This window comes from Vipera ursinii, assembly GCF_947247035.1.
Source record: "Vipera ursinii genome assembly, chromosome: 1".
Classification (NCBI taxonomy): domain Eukaryota; kingdom Metazoa; phylum Chordata; class Lepidosauria; order Squamata; family Viperidae; genus Vipera; species Vipera ursinii.
This window is the reverse complement of record NC_139512.1, coordinates 319,508,769-319,521,812: the sequence shown is the minus strand read 5'-3', so window position 1 is coordinate 319,521,812 and position 13,044 is coordinate 319,508,769.

The window sequence follows — 13,044 nt, the reverse complement described above, 5'->3', positions numbered from 1 at the left end:
ACAGCACAGAAATCAAAATGAAAATCTACCACAAATTCCTGGCTATACATATTCCCCTATTTCTAGGGCGGTTTATAAATCTAATAAAATAAATAAATAAAATAAATATTTCTACAGAAACAGATGATATCCTGAAGTAAAGGATTCTCTGCTTAAATTTTCTGGCCTTCTCCAGAGTTTTGGAGATTCCCACTTTAATCTGAAGTTGCTGGGTATGCCCATTCGTCACTCAGCCTCTCCCCACAGGTATATCCTGACCTTGGAAAAGAGCAAGCCTAGTATTTCTCAGTCTTGGCAACTTTAGGATATGTAGCCTTCAGCTCTCAGAATTTCCCAGCCAGCACAACTAAGCCTTTTCTATTTCCAACAGAGGAAAAAGCTGGGCTAATATGACTCTGCACATAGCGATGGACCATCTCTCACTTATAGTGACGGAGAAAGAGATACAGAATCTGAATCAACAGTGACTGAATGCTCAGAAAGTATTTTTCAGCCTAGTCAGGATAAGAAACTGAACTTTCAAATCTTTAAATTTAGGCTAGGTTGCCCAGTGTCAAAACTAAAAGGTAAAGGTAAAGGTTCCCCTGCACATGCGTGCTAGTCGTTTCCGACTCTAGGGGCCGGTGCTCATCTCCGTTTCAAAGCCGAAGAGCCAGCGCTTGTCCGAGGATGTCTCCGTGGTCATGTGGCCGGCATGACTAGACGCCAAAGGCACACGGAATGCTGTTACCTTCCCACCGTAGTGGTCCCTATTTTTCTACTTGCATTTTTACGTGCTTTTGAACTGCTAGGTTGGCAGAAGCTGGGACGAGTAACAGGCGCTCATTCTGTTACGTGGCACTTGGGATTCGACACGCCAAACTGCCGACCTTATGATCAACAAGCTCAGCGTACTAACCCACTGAGCCACCGTGTCCCTGAGTCAAAACTAAAACACAACAATTATTGTCCTAATAAAGGAAAAGCAAAAAGTACACAACTTAACACTGAAGATGGAGTCAGGTTGGCCAGTGCTTAATGATCCACCTAATTTCTGCCACCAGAGAAATCAGCAGGAAAATAAACTAAATAATATATATGAATCAGTAGCAACAGAGGAGCTGAATGAACAGGCTAATTGCTGCAACTTTCTGTCTTCAAGCACAGCACTTTAAAAACAAGCAGCATAATTTTCATTATTTACAAGAGCTGAAGCCTCTGACTGTAGCATTATTAAAATGATTCCACAATGTTCCTAATTCAAATAATTCTATAAGTCACAGAGGGATGCCAAGGTAAATTTACTTCAACTCAAAAGTGCATAGGAGACCAATAGGATATTTGCTCAAATATTGTATTCTGAAAGAGCATGGCACGTGCTTCGGTCTTATTTTATGCTTTGAAAGGAAAAACAGAAAAATATATTTTTCTGTTTCTAGGGGCTGGAGAAGTATGAAGATTCCTAAAGTTGCACTTCCCCAACTCAATAGTTCTTTTTCAGCTGCCACCATGCTTAATCCATCTACTGTGGCCACTCCTTGCCAAGGCCTTTTCTGTTTCTGTTTTCTTTACCCACCTGTTTGGGCCCTGAGCAAGCAGAATAGGAGAATCCACTCTTGGACACCTGCACCTTGGAGAACTGTCAGAATTTCTGCACCCGTAAGAGCTCTCCTGTGCAATGAACTGCTGAACTGAATGGAAGACCTCAGCAAGACTCTGAATCTCAGCCACCATGGCTGGCATACATGGTTATGATTATTTTCATATTCCCCACCACCAGCATAATGACTCTGGGCAGCTACAAATGACTCAAATTCTAAAATAACATAAATTACAGTGATGTTTATAATCATCGGCCAAGGCAAAACCATAAACATCATCAATATAATTATATCAATATATAATCCCATGGGTTCTGGCAAACATCCTGTCCACCATGCTTGGTGATACATCCACATCTTTAAGACCTTACACAAAGCCAACAAGGTCAGGGCCAGCCTAATCTCCAGGAGGAGGATGGTTGAAGTAGCAGGCAATGCTACAGAAAAGTCTCTCCTCAAGGTCCTGCCAGATGGCACTCTTTAATAGACAAAATCCTCTTTAATGCCTCTCCTGCAGGCAATCTCTCAAATAAATAGTTTAAGCAAGCTTCAAAACAGGTTTTTGTTTTTTTAAAAGATGCTGTTCTAACAAGAAAACACCTCCAGGCTAAGATTCATCATCCAGATTCAATCATGGTTTTAAAAAAATACTTTCAGCTTGGTTAGCCTGTGAGTTTTGTATCTCTTTCAATATAGTGTATAATGGAGTTAATGACTTCTTAATAACTGAAACTCAAGTGATTTCTTTTCATTAGCAACCAAGCAGTGGTGGCCTTTATTATTGCTTCTACTGTGAATCTCTAAAGTGAGTTTCTGTGTACCAGAGACTCACTTTAAACTTCCTGAAGCAGATGCAGTACACAGGAAAAGCAAAAAGAAATAAAAGCTTTGAATACCTTAGCCTCCTAAATTACATATATTAAGCAATAACTCTGAGGACAAATAAACAAATGTGAGCTTTCAAGTACAGAAAAAACAATAATTTTGGCCAGAAAGAAGAAAATTAAGTTTTTTAGAACAGCAGCCAAAGAAGCCCTTGCATTTATGAATTCAGTGTATATATAATATTATTACGGTAAGTATGTTACTTAGCATTAGATTAACCCACAATTCACCATTTTGCTTATGCTCTACTTAATTAGCTAAAGAGGTATGCAATATATACATAGATTCTTCTTGCTGAAACAAAAAATTAAACAAATTTTAAATTGCCAATACACCCCAAGGTTTTGAAATCCGTAATGGGCCTGTTTAACAAACCAAAAAAGATTTGTTAAACACCTTGCATTATCTCTGCAGAAGAACAAATCTCAAGGTTCCTAGAAATGAAGAAAAGCCCTTTGAATCAATTTAGCTGATTATACCACCGAATGCAAATACTTGTCAACACATGTTGAAGAAATGTCCCTTAACTTACCAATCTCATTACAACAAAAAGAAATTTACTGGTGTTTTTCACCTCTCTTCCCCTTCTCAGGGGAACCTCCAACTGTGGATAGATTCACACAATGATTTTGGTTAAGGAGGGAAATATACTGCATGATGATCATCACTGTATTATTGTATACAGAGATGAAGCAAATATAATCCATCAGAAAAGAGGAGGAATTGAAATAAATGTTATATTTACATTACATACAGTAAGTCAGATTGCAGTTCTCCAGGAGGAATTTCTATAGCAGCCACTTTTCAGCAAGGAACATGAGTGACAGTAGCTATCATCTTCTCCTCCAGCATCTCATTTTATGCAATTTCTCAAAGCTTTCAAGAATTGAGAAGTTTTGCTGATAGTCATTTTAGAGCCTCTTTACTGAAAAGAGGTGATACTCAGATGTTTTAGCCCTATACAGTTGTCATGTTGTGCTGTTTTTAATAACATATAGACACCGACATGCATGCATATAAAGAAGCAAGTTGATTTATTTTGACATTTGGTGCTAAAGCTGGCCATTTTTTTCCTCTTGATTGCTTTGCACTGAAGGCATGTGTTGAACCCCTAAAAGGCTAAATCTGGGATACCTTTGGAACTATTTATTTGCAGAAAATTGCTTTGAACAAAACTGATCTTAGAGGCAGTTATGTCCCTGTGCTGATTAGAAACCAGTGTGTGACTCAGAGCAAAATAAAGGGGGTCCGCATGACAGCATAATTGGTTGAGCTCAGGAGAAAGCTGTATATCTGAGATCAGAAAATTATAACTTCCAGATATTGCTCTATTACTGCCCAGAAGCTTCAGCCAACAGGTCTTCTGGCAGCCATATTTCAACAACATCTGAGGATTACAGGCTTTTTCCCTCTGCATTATTTGATTGCCGCATGTTTCTACAATGACTGCAGCAATGGTCTTTATTCAATGTTCAAATTATTTATATATATATATTTTTAAAAAACAGTTCTTGTTGCCATTTCACTGCTTTCAAGTTACAGACAAGCTTCCATGGGAGGGTCAAAATGGATGCAGGGCTTCCACTGTATGAGTGTGGCCACAATCTAGACTTTTTTGACTCCCCGACATTTGTCCCAATTTGCAAAGATGGTAGTTGCTTATTTTGTTTCTGTGAGATTTGGTATCTAATGATACACTTCCTCTGAATATGGAAAATCAATTCTTAACTATTATTGGTAATAATCACCTGGGCCATAGAATGAATGAACTAATAGTAGATAATAGAAGTAAGCCTAAAATAGAGCCAGTTGGGAAAGTCAGAAGAGCAATTCTCAAAGTGTGGTCTGGAGACCGCTGGGACATTCCACAGGAAGTCAGAAGTCACTCCTGATCCTATTGCTTTTTTGCCCACCTGTGGTCATTCTGTTTCTCTGTTTAGGTTTAAGTAAGGAAACATCTCTGAAATCATGATCCAGCAAGGCACAGGTTGTTTAATACATAACAAAAACAGTGGCTCTCTCAGCCTGTCCCTTCCACATCTACAGAAAAACCATTGGCAATTCGGTTTGTGCCGGTAGATGATGCTAGGTGGGAATCCACCAATGACTGCCTGGATTGCATTCTTGATTGCATTGCGCTGAAGGCACCACTGACCAGCCTTGTTACAACAACACAGAAAAAGAAAGCAGTGCTTTTTCAGTATTGACAATATCCTCTTGAGTAAAGAAGAAGACACAGTCATACCACTGTGAGGAAGAGCCCTTCAGATGTTCCATCTGGCAAAACACTACTAGGCTATGAGTTGCATTTGGCAGTTTTTCCCCCCAATGTAATAACAGTCACAACACATTTTGTTTCCCTTCTAACCTGACCTTTAGAAAAATTAAGCAGTGGAACAACCTGTCTCCAGAAGCTGTGAATGCTCCAACACTGGAAGTTTTTAAGAAGAGACTGGACAGCCATTTGTCTGAAATGCTATATGGTTTCCTGCCTGAGCAGGGGGTTGGACTAGATAACCTCCAAGGTCCCTTCCAACATCATCATCATCATCATCATCATCATCATTATTATTATTATTATTATTATTATTATTATTATTATTATTATTATTATTTCAAGCTTTGTATGTTCTTCTCTCTTCCCTTGCAACAGCATCCCTCTTCTTCCCTGTCCTTCATTTCCTTCCAATTTCAGAATGGATTTCAGGTCAGGGGTGTGTGAAATCTGAAAACCAAAGTTCGCATTAATGAAGTCATTAAATAAAAACCATTCTTTTCTTAATCATCAATCAAGCCATGCCATTTTTAAATGATAGATTTGCTGAACAGGTTCTTGCTTAATTTTCTAATTTCCTGTGTTCTGGGTAAATTTTAAGCTGAGCAAAGGTGGTTAAGAAATAGGTGTTTTGTTTTTTAAACATACTAGATGGTGTGGAAATGGGCAGACTTACTTTAAGGTTGAAAGAAAAAGAAGAAACAGAACATTTTCAAACTTGGGACCTATTTTATCAATAGTTAGAGAAAAGACTTAGGGATTAGGAATTTAATTTATATTAGTGAATAAGATATTCAGACAACATATTTTGTTGAATGATTACTATTGAATTCTATAAAAAATTAATTAAGAAAACTTTATTTTAAAAAAGAAAGGTGTGTTTGGGGGTTTTATTTCTTTTTCCAAAACACTATATGGAAGAAAAAAATACCTTGTTCTCTGCCAGAAGCATTGATCTCCGCTGTTATTTATTATCATCTAAATGCCAGCAACTCACAAAAGAAAGGTGACGCATTGAAGCTAAAATAAAAGCAGAAATAAACTAGAAAAGTGACAATAGGGATAAAGCTAGAATCATAAAACTCCTGGCAGCAGGAATATTTTTACCTGCCACTTAAAATGGGGGTACTTCTATTGAAAAACCAACTTGTTAGATCCCCCCACCTTTTGTCTACTACTATAAGCTGCTATACATATACATATAAAGGTAAAGGTAAAGGTTCCCCCGCACATGCGTGCTAGTCGTTTCCAACTCTAGGGGCTGGTGCTCATCTCCGTTTCAAAGCCGAAGAGCCAGCACTTGTCCGAGGATGTCTCCGTGGTCATGTGGCTGGCATGACTAGATGCCAAAGGCGTACGGAACGCTGTTACCTTCCTACCATAGTGGTCCCTATTTTTCTACTTGCATTTTTACGTGCTTTCGAACTGCTAGGTTGGCAGGAGCTGGGACGAGTAACAGGCGCTCACTCTGTTACGCGGCACTCAGGATTCGACCCACCAAACTGCCGACCTTCTGATCGACAAGCTCAGCGTCCTAACCCACTGAGCCACCGCGTCCCCTGCATATACATATAGTACAAAACAAATCCTCAATCTCCAGGATTATCTTGATTTATAAAAATACCGCACATTTTTTTGTTATCAAAAAATTTAAATGGCCTAGTATTTTATTTAAAGTGTGTCCACCTATTCCCCCCCTCCCCCAAAGGCCATGATGAACATAGGTAGTAAAAGGATCTGGAAAGACAAGACAGGCTTGGAGCAACAGTTTGTCACCTGGTGACTGATTTGCAGCTATTTTGTGTTCACCAGTGCTTCTTTCTCTAGGGAAGGAATTCACTAATGTTGGAATTTCTATGATCACTTAAACAAAATATCTGAGAAGTACAGAGCCACCTTATATACTCTTGTTTTGCTGCTCCATAACAGGATAGATTGCCCTGAGAATTTTGATCGACTTGGATAACGGGAATAGGGTGGTATACAAATTCAATAAATAAAATAAAATAAAATAAAATAAAATAAAATAAATAACAAATCTTGGGATTCCAATAAGCTACTCCATCCTTAGCTGACATGAATTTTCTAGCTTGCAAAAATCACAGGCATCACATTCTGTATTCAGGGTTTCCTTGCCTTTAATCTGTGTGCAATTTACATAACACACAAATCTGGGAAATTATGACTTCTGTTCTAGCCTTATTACTGTTGCTTGATTTTCTAACTGCTTAAATCATTATGTAAAACACCATGTGCAAGCCATGACTGATTTCTTTAATTTTTTCCAGGGAAAGCCTCTCAGATGTACTTCAACTTGAAATGGCTTTTATAGAAACAAACACAAGAGACGAATAAATGTTTTCTTTGCCATTTGTAGAAGAAAGTAAGGATTATTTTTCTTGGTGTTTTTTTTAAAAAAGCCTTTTTTGTTAAAAAAAATAGAGAAACAACAGTTATTTACATGAGGCCTTCTAAAGGGTGTTTATATTAAAATTCACTTTCCCTTTGGTTGCTATAAGCTAAGAAAGTTTCCTCAATAGGATGTAATGGTCAACTACAACTTTCAAATTTGGTAATGGTGGAAGCAGGTAACTAATGGGAGTTGAAGTCCAAATATATGGAAGAAATTGTGGTGACCCTTTCAATACACCAATCTGGTGTCACTATTGCTGGACCTATGAAGAATTTTGCATTGTAGAACTCCCATACTGTGATGAATTATCAGTGCTATAACTTGGAGCAACTGAGTGGAATATGACCAGATCATGAAATGGCTCCTCCCATGTAAACTATTTTTGCCCGAAGGACTATAAAATATTTCAGTTTATAATGGTAATTCTTTTGCAAATTATATGACTTTCTTAGGTTGACAAGAATATATAAGTACATAGTAGAACTTTTATGCTACAGAAGAAATTTAATTGTACAATTATAAAGAATTAACCTCTGCAAGGTGATATGAACAATGGGAAGAAGCAAGACATCCCAGTACAGAAAAAGTTATTGGCTCTTTCTTAGATTGAAGAATGAAAGAAAATGGTGACTGATGGATGAGTATCCAGGTAGTAGTAGTAGCAGACTTTATTGTCATTTCAACAATATACAGTACAGTACACAGTGAAATGAAACAACGTTTTCCCAGGACCAAGGTGCTACATCAGACGACACGAATCAAAAAAAGAACAGAACACAAACTACACATAACTCTAAACTAAAAACTCCCGTCTCCTCCCGTGTTGCTGCTCCCGTCTCCTTATATCTTCAGGACTACCATTAAAAAAGGTGGAGAGGGAAATTGTGTCCACCAGGTCTTGCCTCCCCATTGGGCCAAGGGTCTCTCAGAGGGCAGGGTGGACTTGACAAATGCAAGTTATTTGTCTTTGCCACTGCGTTTACTCCTTCTGACTTGTTGTCAGCCTGGCTGACACGAGGTGAGCACACACGTTTTCCATGCTTCGCTGACACGGGTGAGCACGAGGCAGGAGTGCACATGGACTCTGCTTTTTTGGCAGGGCAGAATTAAGTGCTGCTCCCCACCTCCCACTCCTGGTCCTCTCTTACTTACAACTAGGAGATGGTGTAGTTGGGCAGCAGGGAGGGGTGCAAAGTTCCTGCCAACTCGCCTTCATTGCAGACAACTTACATGTGCAATGTTTGCCGGCCGGGTCTTTTGGCACACTCAGCAGCAATTCCTATTGGCTTTCGAAAGTGGCCAATAGAGGAAATAGCACAGCTTGTGCAAAAATTGAAAAAAATCATCAAAAAAAGGTGCCGGAACTCCGTTCTGAGCGTTCTATGAGGAAAAAAGCCTTGGGTGGAAGCAATGCATACATGATAATGAGTTGGGAGTTGGGAGTAAAACAAAGAAATGTAATGTTTCATTGATTGTTCAATGGCTTTATGGTTAAATGTAGAAGGAATGCTTGAGATGATATTAAAGATATGTTAGTTGGTAACATGAATCCACATGTGCTCTTCAGCAACCGTTAGATTATATGATGCAATGAAAAGTATGGATCTGAAAATGAATACTTCAAAAACTAGGGTTTGATAATATTTGACAAGAAAAACAATATAATTTGTACATAAATGGCAACTAGAACAAATAAATGAATTAGTGTATCTTGGAAGAATCTATTAACATGGGAGAACAGATAAATGTTATGATATGCAAATCTTGCTAGGAAGTCTCTGGACACTGTATAGTCTGAATAGGTGCTAATTGACAAACCCAAAAGAGAGTGACCACTTTCAAAAAATTACATTGAGTTGGTTTGGTCACTTAGCAAAAGTTAAGGAGGACTGAATTGAAGAACAAATATATGAAAGAATGAAGATAGGGAAAAGGGAAAATAAAAAAACTGTGGTTGGGTGGAGTTGAGAGCGTCAAGAAAAGCAAGTTAGAAGTTTAAAAAACAAAGGGTAATACATGAATTGGTGTATGGATATGGTAGAAGGAAAGATTATTTGAATGTTAAGAAGATATGAAAAAAAGTGAATCCTGCTGGTGTAAACTCATTTTCATTATGTTTTCTCTCATACCTTTAATTTCTTTGGCTTATTATTTCTTATTCCTTTTCTGTACTCTGCTTATCCCACACCATGATTGGTATGAAGGTATGTGTGATTTGACATACATTATTCCCCATTAAAAATTACACACATAGTCACAACTTCAAATTCAAACAATTATTAATACCTTAAGACATTTGATACCATCATAATACAAAACAAAATCAGTTAAGATCAACATTAAAACAATGAGAAAGTAAAAGCAGCAATAAACTACAGTAGCTGCACAGCAATACAGTAGTAACATATTATTAAAAGGCCCCAAAGGGTAAAATTGTGTTTGCCTGGTGCCAAAAAGAAAACAAGGATGACTTTTCCCCAAGTGCTGGGATAAGATTGGATAATTGCACTTTAGAAGTTGACTTGGTGCCAGATCTTTATTTTTAATGTTTTAACCTGTTTAGTTTTATAGTTTTACTATGATTTTGTACGTTGTTTTAATTTTTGATTAGGAGCTGCCTAGAGTTGGTTAGAAGATTATTATTATTATTATTAATTTTATTTGTATACCGCCCTTCTCCCGGAGGACTCAGGGTGGCGAACAGGGCAATACATATTAAAAAACAAGATACAAAAATTAAAAACGATTAAACAAATGCCCATGAATAAGTTAAAACACATTAAAAATAGATTAAAACAGATTAATACAACCCAACCCCATCCCATCAGGCCAGGCCAGCTTGTTCAAAAAGGTAGGTTTTGAGATCGCGCCAGAAGGAGCGGAGGTCAGGCGCCATCCGGAGCTCGACCGGAAGATGGTTCCATAAATCCGGCGCAGCCACAGAGAACGCCCTCCCCCTGGGGGCCACCAGTCGACATTCTTTGACCGGTGGCACCCTGAGGAGGCCCTCTCTGTGGGAGCGTACTGGGCAGAAGGAAGTTGACGCCGGCCGCAGGTGCTCCCCAAGGTATTCCAGACCCATGCCATGTAGGTCATTACCAACACCTTGAATCTCACCCGGAAGACAACTGGAAGCCAATGCAGCTCGCGGAACAGAGGTGTAACATGGGAGTGTCGGGAAACTCCCAACACAACTCTCGCGGCTGCATTCTGTACCAGCTGGAGCCTCCGAGTGGTCTTCAAGGGTAGCCCCATGTAGAGAGCGTTGCAGTAGTCCAGACGAGAGGTCACGAGGGCGTGAGTGACCGTACGTAAGGCATCCCGGTCTAGATAGGGCCGCAACTGGCGCACCAGGCGAACCTGGGCGAAGGCCCCCCTAGTCACAGCTACTATATGGTCTTCTAGAGAAAGCTGTGAATCTAGGAGGACTCCCAAGTTGCAAGCCCTATCTATGGGGGGTAATAACTCACCCCCCATAGAGAGAGATGGGATATCCTGAATATCCCGAGATGCCGGTACGCACAGCCACTCGGTCTTGTCAGGGTTGAGTTGAAGCCTGTTCCTCCCCATCCAGACCCGAACCGCATCCAGGCAGCGGGACATCACGTCAAGGGCATCACTGGGGTGGTTTCGGGTCGAAATGAAAAGCTGGGTATCATCAGCATACTGATGATACCCAACTCCAAAACCACGAATGATCTCACTCAGTGGTTTCATATAGATGTTGAACAGGAGAGGCGAGAGGACCGACCCCTGAGGGACTCCACAAGCGAGAGGCCTCGAGGTCGACCTCTGCCCCCCTGCCAACACCGACTGCGAGCGTCCCAGGAGATAGGAGGAGAACCACTGAAGGACCATGCCTCCCACTCCCAATCCCCTGAGACGCTGCAGCAAGATACCATGGTCAATGGTATCGAAAGCCGCTGAGAGGTCTAATAGGACTAGGACAGAGGAATATCAGATGGGCGTCTATACAAATGTTTTAAATAAATAAATAACCTTACCTCACATAATTTGTGTTAGGCAAATGAAGGAGGGGAATAGCCACTTTTCATTATAGAGGTTAGATATATTTAGCATTAGGACTGAGGTTACTTGAAGGAATACATGTAATCATTCAGTGACCGTTCAAATTACAATAACACTGAATGAATGCTCCTTAGGACAAGTCCTCAAGTTATGGCCATCAGAGCACCCCTCCTGTCATGCAATCATGATTTAGGTTCTTGACAATCAACTCGCACTTACGACAGTTGCAGCCTCCCACAGTCATGTGATCACCATTTGCAACCCTCCTTGCCAGCTTCCCATAAGCAAAACCAATGGAGAAGCGAGAAGGAAGATTCTTCTTAAAAACCTCCAGTGTTGAGCACCCACAACCTCTGGAGATGTTCCTCTAAATAATTGTTCTAACTGTCAGGACATTTCTCCTTAGTTCTAGGTTGGTTTTCTCCTTGATTAGTTTCTATCCATTGCTTCTTGTCCTGTCCTCAGCTGCTTTGGAGAATAGCTTGATTCCCTCTTCTTTGTGGCAGCTCCCAAGATATTGGAACACAGCTATCATGTACCCCTAGTCCTTCTTTTCATTAAACTACACTTTAAGTTACTCCCAACACTTTTTCTCCTGAGGACCCCTGCTGTAAAGTATAGGTTTCCAGGGACCTTGTACAATGTACACTATAGTAGCCCCTGCCAGCCCTCCAAGGTGTGCACCTACTCACAGCACTCCCCAATCACGCTCCATAGTGCACCCACCCATAACACAACCTCTGTTAGACTGCCCATGCTCTGTAGCATCCATCCATGGTCCCCACTGGCCCACTTGCAGCCTCCACCACCACTCTGTAGCACTTACCTCCAGCCCCCACCAGCCTCCCCATAGTCCCCACCAATCTATCTGGACTCCATAGTGCCAGCCTGTGATACCCCAGCCCACCCATGTCATCTGTCCTTCACTCCTGGCCTGGGACTCTTGCATCTTGCATAAATAAGAACATTGAAAGGTAACAAAAAGCAGAATTGGGGAAGTACCATGCAAACTGGAAGATCCACATTCTTATGTTAGCTCCGATATCCACAAATGGAAGATCACGCTTGTTGTGTAGTGACCTTGTTGCTCAGGAATGAAGTCGAGGCGAGTGAGTTCAGCACTGGTCATGTTTATTTGCTTGCAGGATCTGAACTGAGGAACTGAGCTGCAGCCTGCAGCAATTTATAGCCTGGCCCCTAGGTGGCAGCCAATAGGTTTAAAGCAACCCATTGCCGCCTAGGAGCAGCCAATAGCAGCACCGGAGACGGGGTGTCTGAGTTGCTGGGAGTTAGCTAGCTCCAGCTTACCACCTGGTATTACACTTCAGCCCAATACATAACACCCCTCCCCTCTTAGAACGAACATCATAGCAACAATAAACATAACAATACAATTTACAAGATTTAACACCAGTATGAATGTGCTCCCATTATCAGTACAATAAGACAATTAACAACATTATAGCTCCATCATTGTTTCAGTACAGTATCAAAGTCAACAATTTAACACAAGTACATACAACATTATAGTTCAGGGGTGTCAAACTCAATTTCATTGAGGGCCGCATCAGCATTGCGGTTGCCCTCAGGGGGCCGGGTGGGTATGGCCAGGGTGGGCGTGGCCTACTGGGTGGACGTGGCTAGAGTGCGTATGGCCTACTGGGTAGGCATGGCCAGCTCTACATCGTTTGCATCAAGGGTGCCTATGGGGGCCTGGGCAGGAGTGGGACAGATCTGAGGGTCTCTGGCAGAAGGAGGGTCTCTGGGCCAGGGCCAAGGCAGTGGGGGCCATTCCCTCACTGTTTCCAGGATGGCTTTGCGGGCTGCATGAAACCACTTCGTGGGCCAGATCTGGCCCCTGG